Here is a 13647-nt window from a genome sequence, read left to right as displayed (position 1 = left end):
GCACAATAGACCACAAAAAATGCTCTCAGTCCACCGTTCTGCCTTACTTGTATTTGGGGTGTTTTAAGTTAATTTCATTTATTACTACCAGTGTGCTTGCATCAAAGTTTCCACTACTGTGCATCTCACATGTGAATGTTTTCACACACAGAAATGACACAAAGAGCACACACAAATTGGAAGCATAGTATTTGAAAGCACTAGCTTATCATCACGCAAATCAACAATTTCTGCACTAAGTGGACGTGTCTGAACCCTGTGAAGTCTAGTTTTAGTATCAGAAATTAACCGTTGATATTAATTTAGATTCCTACAACAGGATAAGCTATCTTACAGAACGCAGAAACCGTGCAATGACAGAGTGACAAAAATTAATACTCACAACATATAGTGGGATATTTGTCAGCAGTTTTCAATGTGCTATGTCGTCTTCCAAATACACCAATAGGTCAAACTACCACACGCTTGGTTTATGGGTGCCACCTGAGTTACTGCGCATTTTTTCCCCACACCTTTTCGAGTTCAGCTGAATAATGCAAACTTAAGGAGGCTCAGCATGCTTCACATTCCTCGTTCGGCACACCAGACACAACTTTCCTCACTTTTTCTCCTATTCCGGCCAAGCTTTCCTTCCTGGCATGCTGAAATAATACAGATGTTATGGAATCAAACACGTGTACTACTATCACCAATTTATGTGGAATATATACACCTATCAAAAGTAAAATTATAGGCACATTAACTTGTATAAACTCAGAATGAAACATTTGTAGATCTGTAGATTGCCTTATTGTGGTACAAAATATCTGTTAGGTCATAGCGACACCTTTCCTTGCTGTATTCTTCAATTATCACTTGAAAGCTCTTTTTATTCCATTCCATAGCTGCAATAAGAAGCTATCATTAGATATAGAGCTTTCTTTCAACAGGGATACAAAAATAAGCAATTTCATTTGTTTCATTAACGTATTTATAAGCTACTGCTTACTGAAAAAATACCCACGATACTATGCGGAATTGTCGAATCAATCCGTGTGTTTTCACTGCTAACGAAAACAATAACTAGTAGAAAGCCCGCTCGCAATGCTGCGTTCTGTGCACGGGAGTCACCGCCTCTACTGCACACACACGGACACACGACAGAATAGAACAGACGCCACCTGCGTTAACAGAACCTCTCCTACTTCAACCTGGCAGATGAACAGTCTGCTAAAATCATAGCTTCGCCCGTTTTGCTGCTTGATAGCATGTAAGCCACACTTCACTTTTACACCTTCAGTGTGTCGTGTAACACAGATTTAAGGACCTGGATTTTGCTGATGACATTGTTCTGTTGACAGAAACAGAACCCAGTTTACAACTAATAGTTACTGAGCTGGGTGGAGCAGCTATTTCTTTAGGACTGAAAAGAAATAGTGATGAAACAAAAACAATATGCGTAACAAGTGGAAATGTACCTACTCAACTTATAGTGCAACAGAAGGTACTGCAAGGTGTTGACCAATTTCCATATCTCAGCAGTTTTATCTGTAAGTAATGGGACAGCCATATGCACATAAACAGATGGCAGTATCATTGCACATGCAAGGCAGTACAACAGGGAGCTGTCTTGTTCCCTCAGGTGATTCACGCAAAAAGGTTTCCAACACGACTATGCTCACACGGCGGGAATTAACGGACTGTGGATGCGGAATGCTAGTCGGAGACGGATACGTGGAACATTCCATTTCGAAAATTATCAGACAATTCAATATTCTGAGATCCACAGTGTCAAGAATACCAAATTTCATGCTTTACCTCTCACTATGGACAACGCAGTGGCTGACGACCTCCATTTAACGACCGAGAGCAGTGGTGCTGCGTGGAGTTGCCAGTGCTAAGAGACAAGCAACACTGTGTGAAAGAACCACACAAATCAGTGGAACTTACGACAAACACACCTGTTAGGAAAGGGCAGTGAAATCTGGTATTAACTGCTACAGCAACAGACACATGATGCGAGTGCCTTTGCTAACAGCACGACATCGTCTGCAGCACCTCTCCTGAGCTTGTGACTAACGGTTGGATCCTAGGTGACTGGAAAATTGTGTACTGGTGAGATGAACCCCAATTTCAGATGGTAGGAGCTGATGGTAGGGTTCAAAGTGTGGTGCAGAACCCACGAAGCCTCGGTCGTGGCTCCATAATGTTGTGGGCTGTGTTTACATGGAATGGACTGTAGTCCTCTGGTCCAACTCAACCAGTCGTTGACTATAAATAGTTTTACTTCAATACTTGGAGACCACCTGCAGCCATTCGTGGATTTCGTTTTCCCAAACAATGACGGAATGACAATTCGCTACGTCAATTGGTCACAATTGTTTGTGATTGGTTTGAACATTCTGAACAATTTGAGTCAATGATTTGCCACAAAGATTACCCAACACGAATCTCATTGAACATTCATGTGACAGTTCTCCACAAAATCCTGCACTGGCAATACTTTCGTGAACACAGACAGCTGTAGAGGCAGCTTGGCTCATTACTACTGTGGGATGCTTCTAACGATTTGTCAAGTCCGTGCCATGTCAAATTGCTGCACTATGCCAGACAAAATCAGGCTCGAGAAGATATTACGAGGAATTCCGTGACTTGTCACTTCAGTGTAGTGGAGGTGTAGATGCAGACATCACTAGCTGCACCGGGAAGGGCTTCTGCAGTCTTCCACCCAATCTGATCTATACAGGAATTAAGACTCAAGAAGTACTTATACTAAGCTGCAGGTGCACTCCTGTCTATCATCCTAGTGACGGCCAGACACGGGTGCGGAACCTAGGAAATGTCAACAAAATTGACACAAGAATTAAGTGTTTCTCACTGATGACACTCGGGGTAAATTTTTTATATTAGCCATCGCGACCATGTTTCACAGGGTTGTCCGCACAGCCCAAACAATACCATTGTGGGCCATGTTCTATGCCTGAAGGATGGTAGAATCCCCAAATCTTCAGTGGTGTGGAAACTAACAGATGGCTGCAGAAATAGGGGAAAACCTTTTATCACCTGGAAACTAATTTTTGCAAAGGATCTTCAATGTGTGGACCCAAACTGGGAAGCAGCTGTAAAGCTGGCAGTTGATCAAGTTTGCTGCAGGAAACCTGCTGCCCAAAATGCTACTAATGACCTGTAAAGTAAACACATATTTGAAGTTGTTTTATACATGGCAGTCCGATTCATTAAATCAGGGGTAGTGAACCTTTTTTACCTACCATCCACTTTTGTATCACTGCAACGTTTTCATAGCTGCGGGAATTTCCCGCAACGTGCTGCATAAAATGTGAGCGAGACTGCGCTCCCTACTTGCACAACGCGAACATAGCAGACCATTTGCCTATCGTCCGGCAAAACAGTGCCACTGTGGGACACGCTTGCACGCCTCAGGAAGGGTATGTCTCGCACACTGCAGCAATTTGCTTGAGGGCGCTTGTAGTGGGAAAGTCAACTGAGCAGCAGGAAAATACCAGATGACAGCTGCAGTATTTTTTTTTCAAATGCACGGGCATTAAGACTACGTAATTCTCCTGATCTAATTATTCACCAGAAATGTCAGCTGACTGATGCTCTGCTTCAGACAGTGAGCAACTTATCAAATTCATGTCCAAACGGCATATTTTGTGGAACGCAGCTGACACCGGGATGAGAAACTAGATGCAAAATGAGTTAATTTGGGGAGAAATCTGAAGAAAACTGAATGAAACATGTAAGAAGAAATGTCTTTGAATATGTGCAATATAAATCATCAGTGAATTCATGTGTACTGAGCTTCAACCACCATTATAATGAGTTGGATGTTGTTACTGTGATCAGTACTGTGAATGATTTAAAATTCGACCCACAGAAGTAATCAGTGAATCTGTTCCTCACCGTGAATCCCTTAGCTTTGACATAACCGTCAACACCTATCCAGGGCATCATATCATCCATGAGCAGTGCATTAATTTCAGACACATTTGAGTGATAAGACAGTGGGAACTGGTTCTCTCCTTCATCGCCTCGCAACCGTTTAGTTACTAAAATGTTATTCGATCCTTCACAACAGACGGAGATTTGCGTCATTGCTTTGCACTTTCTGAATACGCTTCCCAATAATACACCGTCTCCTTCCTTTTAGACTGCACACTCCACTGCACGTTTTGCCTTTGCTGTCCCACTACTAATGTTGCGCTGCAGTCCACTGTCATGTAATACCAAAAAGTTCATTGCAGCACGCTCCAACTCGTGTGGCGTCAATGAACCACAAAATACTACTCTCATCTAAAGAAAACTGTAGCATCCACACACTTCCAACAAACTGTTAAAATGTTTTCAAATCTTTCCAAAAAATTTTCTTGCTCTGATCTCCCATAAAAAAAATGTAATGTGAAAAAGTTTGTCAAATAATACATTTCAAATGCTGGTTTGCTACAAATTCCAAGTCAGACATTTTAATTTATCACTTCACTGTTACTGACTGTGTTGGCCAGAAAGTTTCCACCCGTTATCAACATGTGATACTGAAGCCAGTTATGAAATTGTGTTGTACAACACCTAGTTTGGGAGGTATGGCATGATAAATATTAATTATTCAAAAAACAGTCTTAATCACATTTATAATTATTACACTGCCAACCGGTTTCAACCCGACATAGGGGTCATCATCCGGGCATTTACACTGTGAAATTATAGATATCCATGAGAAAGACTATTATACAACAGCTAAAATTACGTAAATTTAAAATATGTTACCCATTGGTCGATTGCTGGCGGTGTCACTACTGTCTACGTAACGGCAGGAAACTATGCGAGACTAACCCTTCGTATGGGTTTAAATAGCGTGCTGACACCATGTGAATAGACGGCAATACCCCCAGTGGCGATCAACGCTATTTAATACAGTTTATTATATGTAATTACCAGTCCCCTTGGTTTAACATAAATTTATGTTACAGTAAATAACAGAAGACTGAACCATTTCATTTAAAAAGAGTTACAATTATAGTGTTAATTATGAAACAACAACAAATGTTCCGTAGTCAACACGTAAAAGTATATTACATTATGTGCCACCATATAAAGTAAAACAATTTGTGACACACAAAAACTGGTGTCATCTTGTATTATAATATATCCATTCATACATTTACGTAGAAAACATTTGAGTCACTTTACTAAAACGGCTAATATGGAAGGACTACAAAGCCCTCTACTCCCTGTGGTGGGGGCGCCGTTGCCATGCATTACAAAGCGTGTATCAGGCGCCCTCTAGTCTGTGTAGCGAGGACGCCGTCGTCATGGCAGCAGCTGGTGTGTTCAAACGGTGTTATTAATGTGTGACTAATCATACTAATCGTTGCTTCATCTCTACAACCATGCTGTCCAAAAATTGTGATAAATATTTATTAGCGTGAAAAGTAGCACAAAATTTTCATTGTGTTAATGAAAGTCGTAAGAAGGTAGTTCTCATATCACAATCATGTACAGCTGTTGAATTATAAAATTCACAACTTTCAATTTTTTATGTTTGTACATGCACTGCCCCACGCCTAGAAAAACATTTCACTCAAGTGTCCTGCAGCCCACTTTGGGCAGCAAAAGACAAGCGCATTCCACAGGTGATAAATTGTTCCACATCTAGGAAAATGTAGGTGTATTATTAAAATTTTCTAACCATCGACCATTCCACAGTAATGATGATTTCTAAAGTGGGAACGTAACTTCATGTTATAAAATATATAAAGCAGAGTTGCATCAAGTTAAAGCATAAAATAATGATTACTAACCAAATATTTTTTTCAAAGTTTTGTGAAACCCTAATATAAATATTTTAGGGTCCAACTGTCTACTGCCTGCTATGGAAGTGGAGATGCCCACTAGTGGATGCTAGGGACCGAGTTGACCATCAATACTGATTAATAATGTTTTCTCACAAGCAGTGTCAAGTACTGTATATGTGACAGGAACTCCTGTAAGCAGAAAAAGGAAAAAGTGAAACATATGGTAGCTGCATGAAGGCATACCTAGTTACAAGCTGTTCATTGGTTACCATTTACTGTCCTCCCACTGGCTACCTAAAACTCAACACAGAGAAAGGATGTCAACATATTAGTTTCACAAAACAAGTGAAGTGCATGGATGTTACTTTGCAAGTTTTAGCTGAGGATATGAGCACTATGCAAACAGGCTGGCCCACAAGTAGCCTAAAAACGGCTCAGCAGTGAGTATTTCATAAGCAATATCTAAATTCTTTGATATTACCTGCATGACATAATGAAAACACTACTGTCACTCAAATAAAAATTTAGGGTTTTCTTTTTTTTTTTACAATTTACAGATGAGAAAATTAACTACGCTACAAAGTGTTACACTAGTTGTGGGGGATGTGGGAAAGACCACAAATTCTGGCACAGGAGGCAAGAAATTATACATCAAAATCACAAGCTTTCTATTAACAATGAAGCCCACTACAAAAAAAAAAAAGGCTGTTTTAGCAGAAGCTCATAAGAAAAAAATATTTTTTTCTTCAAAATAACTTCTTAGACATAGCACATGCTGATGCATTTTACTTTGCTATTGAAAAATACAGCCCACTGTTGATTAACCAACAACTGAAAGGAGAGCCGAAGTTCACCCATGGAACTGAGCAACAGTTATTTGAGAATAGCATGATCTAGAGTGTACTGAATAATGAAATTCAACAATTAAGTAAGTTATGTATTTTCATACAAACAAAATTTACGCGATCAGATAACTAAATTTTGTTTCCTCATTCATAGAAAACAACATGTGCACCGTTAATAGCACAGATAATGCCTCGTCGGAATTCCATTTCTCTCCACATACGATTCAAGATCTCCATGGTGACACATTGAAGTGGATTGCAAATGTATGCCTTCAATTCCCATAGGTCTCTAGCCCTGGTTCAATATACCGCATCCTTCACAAAACCTCAGGAAAAAAAATAGTTATGTAAGGTCAGGGGATCATGGTGCACTTCAAGTTGGACCATCTCGTCCAGTCCACCTACCTGGAAACTTTTTATATAGAAATTCAAGTACATTTAGGGGCCAGTGGAGTGGTGCCATGTCTTACTGGAATATGACACAAGGCTGCAGGTGTCCCAATTGTGGCACATTAATCTCTTGTAGCATGTCCACGTTAACACCACTGTTGATGGCAGTGATGGAAAAGAATGAATCAGTGATGCAACGGGAGACCAGTCTGCACCAAATATTGACCTTACAGCTGTCTCTTTCCATTTCATGTGTAACACGAGGATGCTGCAAATCCTACATACAAACATTATGACAATTCAGTCTGCTAGATACATGAAATGTTGCCATATCAGAAAACAAATCTTTTCCAAAAAGTCAATGCTTGCATCAATCTTGCATAGAATATCCACTGCAAATTGTTCGCACCTAGGTTTGTCCATAGGCTTTAATGCCTGAAGCAGCTGCACGCAGGGATAGAGCCATTACCTCTTATGCATGACATTGTGCAATGTCGATCTTCTCATTTCCAACGCTCTGGCTGCCATACATGCCGATTTTATAAAACTCCTTGCGAACACCTGCCGTACCCTGTCCACATTGGCATCTGAAACCAATGGGTGACCAGCGCCTTTTTATGGAGAACACTACCTGTTTCCATAAATGATGTATTACAAGTCCCAAAGGATCATTGCACTTGGGTATCTGATATCGTCTGTATCTCCCAGGTCACACACACTGAGCTTTATCCAGTAGCATCCACATTTTTTCAGGTTTTCAGGTTCCATTTCGCATCAAAATTGCATGACCTGGAAGGTAAAAGAAATTTTATGAGTAATCTTGTAATTTGCTAGAAACCATTTTTTAATACCTCATATAGTTTCGAAGTTAGTTAAGTCTTAAGTTGTAAAGATATACACGTATACTGCGAAACAAAAAAATTAAAAATTGCTATTCGTCCAGTGCTACACACTATTTGATGAAAGTAATAATCACACTTACCAACTTTCATTATGATATTGTAATTCAACTAAGGTACAGAAGTAAGAAAAGAAACAGCTCAGAGGCCACCATCTACTCTTGGTTCCATCTACAAAATTCTGGAGGTTAAAGATCAAAAGTTATTCAGCTGTGTATTTTTTACAACGTAAACAGAACATACACTTCGAGAAAAATTGGATCTTAGGAGGTCTTCAATTGACAATATCGATAAGTGAAGAAAGTAAAGACGAGGATGAATCGGAACCTTTGCCAATTCGTAAAATATCAAAAGCTACAGCAACACTGGACAAAGTTAAGCATTGAGTGTTGAGATGTGAATATGTTGAACTAGTGATAAATGTATTAAATAAAATGGACAGTACAACGTAAAAATTAGTACAAAATAAGCACTAACTACTGGTCTGTTTCTCAAACTTTTGAAAATGTTACTACACACTCGATCTTATTGTCCTGGGTACGTCAAAATGAATATCTGGCTTTTTCGGTTTTGTAGTATTTATTACATTCAACTTAGAATTATGAAAGTTCAACTGAAACAATTTTGTTTGTATACATGTGCACATGCATATGCAACCGAAGAATGTGTTAAATGAGTGAGACAGCCTTTTACGCATAAAGGGAAGGGGACAATTTGATTTTATTTCATTTCTGTAATAATGGATGAGATCACCAACAAGTTTAATTTTTTTTTACAATGGTCAGCACCTTTAACCCACACTGACACAGATTCCGATTCATTGATTGTACAATGATTCCTGGTCCTCGGAACGAACAGCATTGACGGCAGGTAATATGATTTACCCATGACTTTATTGTAGACCTCTGTGATGTGACATGTCCGATAAGCGTTGACATCCCGGTTGTTGAAACTTTCTAGCCCTGCAATTTTGTCAACATTTGGTCCACGGACGAGGGCCTCGGTTAATCAGCAGTTACCTTGCTTCACTGGTCTGCAAGGTGATTAATGCTTGACTGTCACAAGTGTGGGAATAAAATAAAATCTGCAACTACAAGGGTAATACCAAGAAAAAAAGGTCTCCTATTTTTTACGTACATAGAGCTGTTATTTCTACAGTGGTTTACATCAGTTCACAGCTTTAACATTTAGCTAGTTTTCAATGTAATTACCATTTCTGTCTATGCATTTTTGTAGACACTGTGCCAGTTTTTGTATGCCCATGTTATACCAGCTTGCCGCCATGCTGTTCAGGAGGTGAATCACTTTCCGGCCAAATGTTCTTTTAACCCAGGGAACAGGTGACCGTCACTGGGCGCCAAGTCAGGACTATAGGGTGGGTGGGTGATTATGTTCCACTGTAACTGTTGCAGGAGAGCAACAGTCTGCCGAGTGATGTGTGGGCGAGCGTTGTCATGGAGAATGTGTACACCCTCGGTTCAACATTCCTGTTCTCCGGTTCTGAATTGCCCGCTTGAGTTTTTTCGGTCCCACAGTACCTGTCAGCCTTAACTGTGGTCCCAGAGGGCGTCAAGTCGACCAACAATACCCCTTTCAGATCCCAAAAAATGGTTGTCAAGACCTTATCGGCAAACTGTGTTTGTTTGAATTTCCGCGGCTTTGGTGAAGAAGGATGCCGCTACTGGAGTGATTGTTGCTTGGTCTCAGGTGTAAAGTTGTATGCTCAGATTTCGTCACCCGTGACAATTGAGTCCAGAAAGTTTTCCTGTTTAGCTGCAAGGCAGTGAAGAAATGTGCGGGAAGCATCAACTCTTTGCCGCATGCGGTCCTTGGTCAGCATGTTGCACACACCTTCCGGGAGATCAATGTTTCCGTTAAAATTCTACGAACATTTTTGACATCCATGCACGAGTCACCATACACTTCCATCAATTGGCGATGGATTTCAATTGGCACAGTTTCCTTTGCATTCAAAAAACCGATTAACTGCAAACAATTCGCACTTGGCAGTAACATCCAACAGGAGCTCCATTCTCAACGGCTGCCAAACCAAGACTGAGCGCCTCAGCGCGACGTGCGCATGTTTATACGCAACGCGTGAAGCACTCTCAATAACAGTGTGACCAACTGCCACACAAACAGAGTTCTGTACTTATAAAAAAAATAGGAGACCTTACTATTGGGATTACACTCGTAATAACATATTTTAGCCTTCCGTAATTATGTGAATGAATTTTAATTCACTTGATAACTCCCGACCACATAAATCCATTTTGTTTTCAAACATAAACACGGGTCACAGGAGACTACCGGTACCCACCTCCCCACTACAACTAGTTTATCAGCCTCAGATCTACAACATTTCCGAACGGGGCAATACTAGATACTGGCACTGCCCCTCCCTCAAGCGTTTGAGGTAGGACGCCAAAAATCGACTTATCAAAAATATAGAATATGTTCTTCTCCAAGAGTCTAATACATAAAACATATGTGTTCAAGGAAATCTAAGATGTTATTTGGTCTTAAGTGTGCCAAAGTGCAGTGTCACGCCTCTTTACGCAGTATTTTTCAACCGCATGTCACTGTATTTCACTCTGTGGAATTCAAACATGTAATATTTTGTGATGGGTGCCATCAAACTATATTCAGGACAGTTGAAATTAAAATGTCATATCGTCGGCCGGTTTGACATCCTGCCCCCCCTCAAAAATAACTCACAGTTAATACTGGATGGAATTATTTGTAACCTGGAGAACAAGAACTCCTCAGAAAATTTGCACTCTTTATTGCCTATTAATATAATTAAATATATATTCCACAAAACCAGTAAAGACACAAAACAAGCAAGACAGTACACATTTCTTCAATCCTGTAATCCTAGCATTTTTTTCCCTCTAATCTTGCTACAGATTTACATGGTGTGCTTTCCTTTCTGCAAAAGGATCTATTACCTCATCAAAGTACGTCAAATATTTTGAACAGGAAAACTCAATGTTGTCCTTTAACACTGGAAAAGCTGTTAATACAAGTAAGACCTAAGACTGGCATGGTTTCTCAGTCTGGTTACGTGTATTTTGTCACTGTCTGCTAGATAAAACTAAATAGGCCTGCCTAATATTTCAGCAATTGTAACACACACCAAATAAATGAGACTGTTATGGTACAAATGGTCATTTTTATAACTCGACAGAATATAATTCACGAAGTACCAATATTTAATGACAAGCAAAAAGTTGTATGTTAGGAAATAGTTTCACATTTCATTCATACTCTCTAGCTTCCGAAGTATGAGATCGAGAAGTAGTAGTACAAAATTTTTATATAAATTTGGGATCATTTCGTATTCTTCCACAATTTGTGTCATGTCCTCGTTTTCTTCTCCTTCCTCGTTCTAACAATCTTGTCATCACTAATTCTGTAACTATGCCTGCCAGTGTCAAAACTACTTGTCCGCTGAACTTCATTAACCCGGCCACAATCACCAGTTTAGTTACACCGTATTTATTCTCTGGTTAGGAGTTATTACGTGTTCATACAACACGTCTTCCGTGCTACTCCCAGAATAGAACTTTAGTGGCTGCTAGCTGGGGATTGTACAACTGGCCCTTACTAACGGTCTCGCCACAAATTATCTGTCAAAATCTCATTTTCTTGGATACACCGAGAAGATAATACATAATATTTGTTACCTGTTATTCCTGTTAGTCATTTATTTCCACTCTGGTAGTCTGAATCCATGGATTTCGCTAGTAATTATAACAATGCTGATGATTTGCAAATCCAGTCAACCACATATACAGCGATTGGCATTCACCCGTTTGCTTTATTCAGTGAATCCCGTAGCTTTGACATAACCCTCCACACCTATCCAGGGTATCGTTTCATCCACGAGCAATGCATTAATTTCCGCTACATTTACATTGCGAGGCATTGGGAGTTGGCACTCTTCTGCACCGTCTAGCAACTGTTTCATTACTAAAATGTTATACGCTCCTTCACAACACAAGAAGATGTGTGACTGTTTTGCACTTTCTGAATACAATAATACACAGTCTCCTTCCCTTTAGACTGCACACTCCACTGCACATTTTGCCTTTGCTGCCCCACTACTAATGTTGCGCTGCAGTCTACTGTGATGTAATACCAAAATGTTCATTGCAGCATGCTTTAACTCCCGTGGCATCAATGAACCACAAAATACTGCTCTCATCTTTGGAAAACTGTAGCACCCACAAACTTACAACAAACTGTTAAAATGTTTTCAAATCTTTCTGAAAATTTTTCTTGCTCTGATCTCCCACAAAAAAAATGTAAAGTCAAAAAGTTTATCAAATAATCCATTTCAAATGTTGGTTTGCTACAAATTCCAAGTCACACATTTTAATTTATTACCTCACTGTTACTGATTCTATTGGCCAGAAAGTTTCCACCTGTTATCAACATGTGCTACTGGAGCCAATTATAAAATTGTGTTGTACAACACCAAATTTGGGAGGTATGGCATGATAAACCTTGATTAGTGTGAAAAATAGCACAACATTTTCATTGGGCTAATGAAAGATGTAAGAAGATAGTTCTCATATCACTATCGTGTACAGTTGTTGAATTATAAAACACACAACTTTCAATTTTTTATGTTTGTACATGCACTGCCCCGCATCTAGAAAAACATTTCACACAGTGTCCTGCGGCCCACTTCGGACAGCAAAAGACAAGCGCATTCCACAGGCGATAAGTTTTTCCACATCTGGGAAAATGTAGCTTTAGTATTAAAATTTTCTGACCATCCACTATTCCACAGTAATGATGATTTATAAAGTGGGGAAGTAACTCCATGTCATAAAATTTATAAAGCAGAGTTGCATCAAGTTAAAGCATAAAATAATACTTAGTAACCCAATATTTTTTCCAAAGTTTTGCGAAACCCTAAAGTAAATATTTTAACCTCCACCTGTCTACTGCCTCCTATGAAGGCTCGGACGCCCACTAGTGGGTGCTAGGGACCAAGTTGACCATCAGTGCTGATTAATAATGTTTTCTCACAAGCAGTGTCAAGTGCCATGTATGTAACAGAAACTTCTGTACACAGAAAAAACATGCATGAAGGCATACCTAGTTAAAAGCTGGTCATTGGTTACCATTTACTGTCCACCCACTGGCTGCCTATAACTCAAAGGAAAAGGATGTCAACATATTAGTTTCACAAAACAAGTGAAGTGCATGGATGTTACTTTGCAAGTTTCAGCTGAGGATACCAGCACTATCCAAACAGGCTGGCCCACAAGTAACCCGAAAACGGCTCAGCAGTGAGTATTTCATCAGCAATATCTAAAATCTTTGTTATTGCTTGCATGAAATAATGGAAAAACTACTGTCACTCAACCAAAAATTAATGGTTTTCTTTTTTTTACAACTTACAGATGAGAAAATTAACTATGCTACAAAGTGTCACACTAGATGTGGGGGATGTGACTATTTACTACGACAAAGACCACAAATTCTGGCACAGGAGCTGAGAAATTATATATCAAAATTACAAGCTTTATATGAACAATGGAGGCCACTACAAATACAAGCTCAATCAGCAGAAGTTCATAAGAAAACACAGTTCCTTTTCCTTCACAATAACTTCTTGGACATAGCACACACTGATGCTTTTTACATTGCTACTGAGAAAGATAGCCCACTGTTGATTTACCAACAACTGAAAGCAGAGCTGAA

The 13647-nt window shown here is 39.6% G+C and overlaps 1 long non-coding RNA gene across 8 annotated transcripts in view; it reads right to left on the bottom strand.

Moving 5' to 3' along the window:
* The window catches only part of LOC126227766 (uncharacterized), a 305322-nt gene that overhangs the window by 263763 nt on the left and 27912 nt on the right, over positions 1 to 13647 (bottom strand). For 4 of the 8 annotated variants that reach the window (XR_007544050.1, XR_007544051.1, XR_007544049.1 and 1 more), the window contains 3 exons: positions 7659 to 7816; positions 5799 to 5981; positions 383 to 641 (listed from right to left, as the gene is read on the bottom strand). The exons of 1 other annotated variant lie outside the window; for it this stretch is intronic. This is a non-coding gene — a long non-coding RNA (uncharacterized LOC126227766). 3 more of the 8 variants (XR_007544053.1, XR_007544052.1, XR_007544054.1) reach the window with 3 other exon arrangements.

This window comes from Schistocerca nitens, unplaced genomic scaffold (genome assembly GCF_023898315.1).
Source record: "Schistocerca nitens isolate TAMUIC-IGC-003100 unplaced genomic scaffold, iqSchNite1.1 HiC_scaffold_340, whole genome shotgun sequence".
Taxonomy (NCBI): domain Eukaryota; kingdom Metazoa; phylum Arthropoda; class Insecta; order Orthoptera; family Acrididae; genus Schistocerca; species Schistocerca nitens.
The sequence above is the reverse complement of the archived record's forward strand: the minus strand, read 5'-3'. Positions and strand labels throughout refer to the sequence as shown.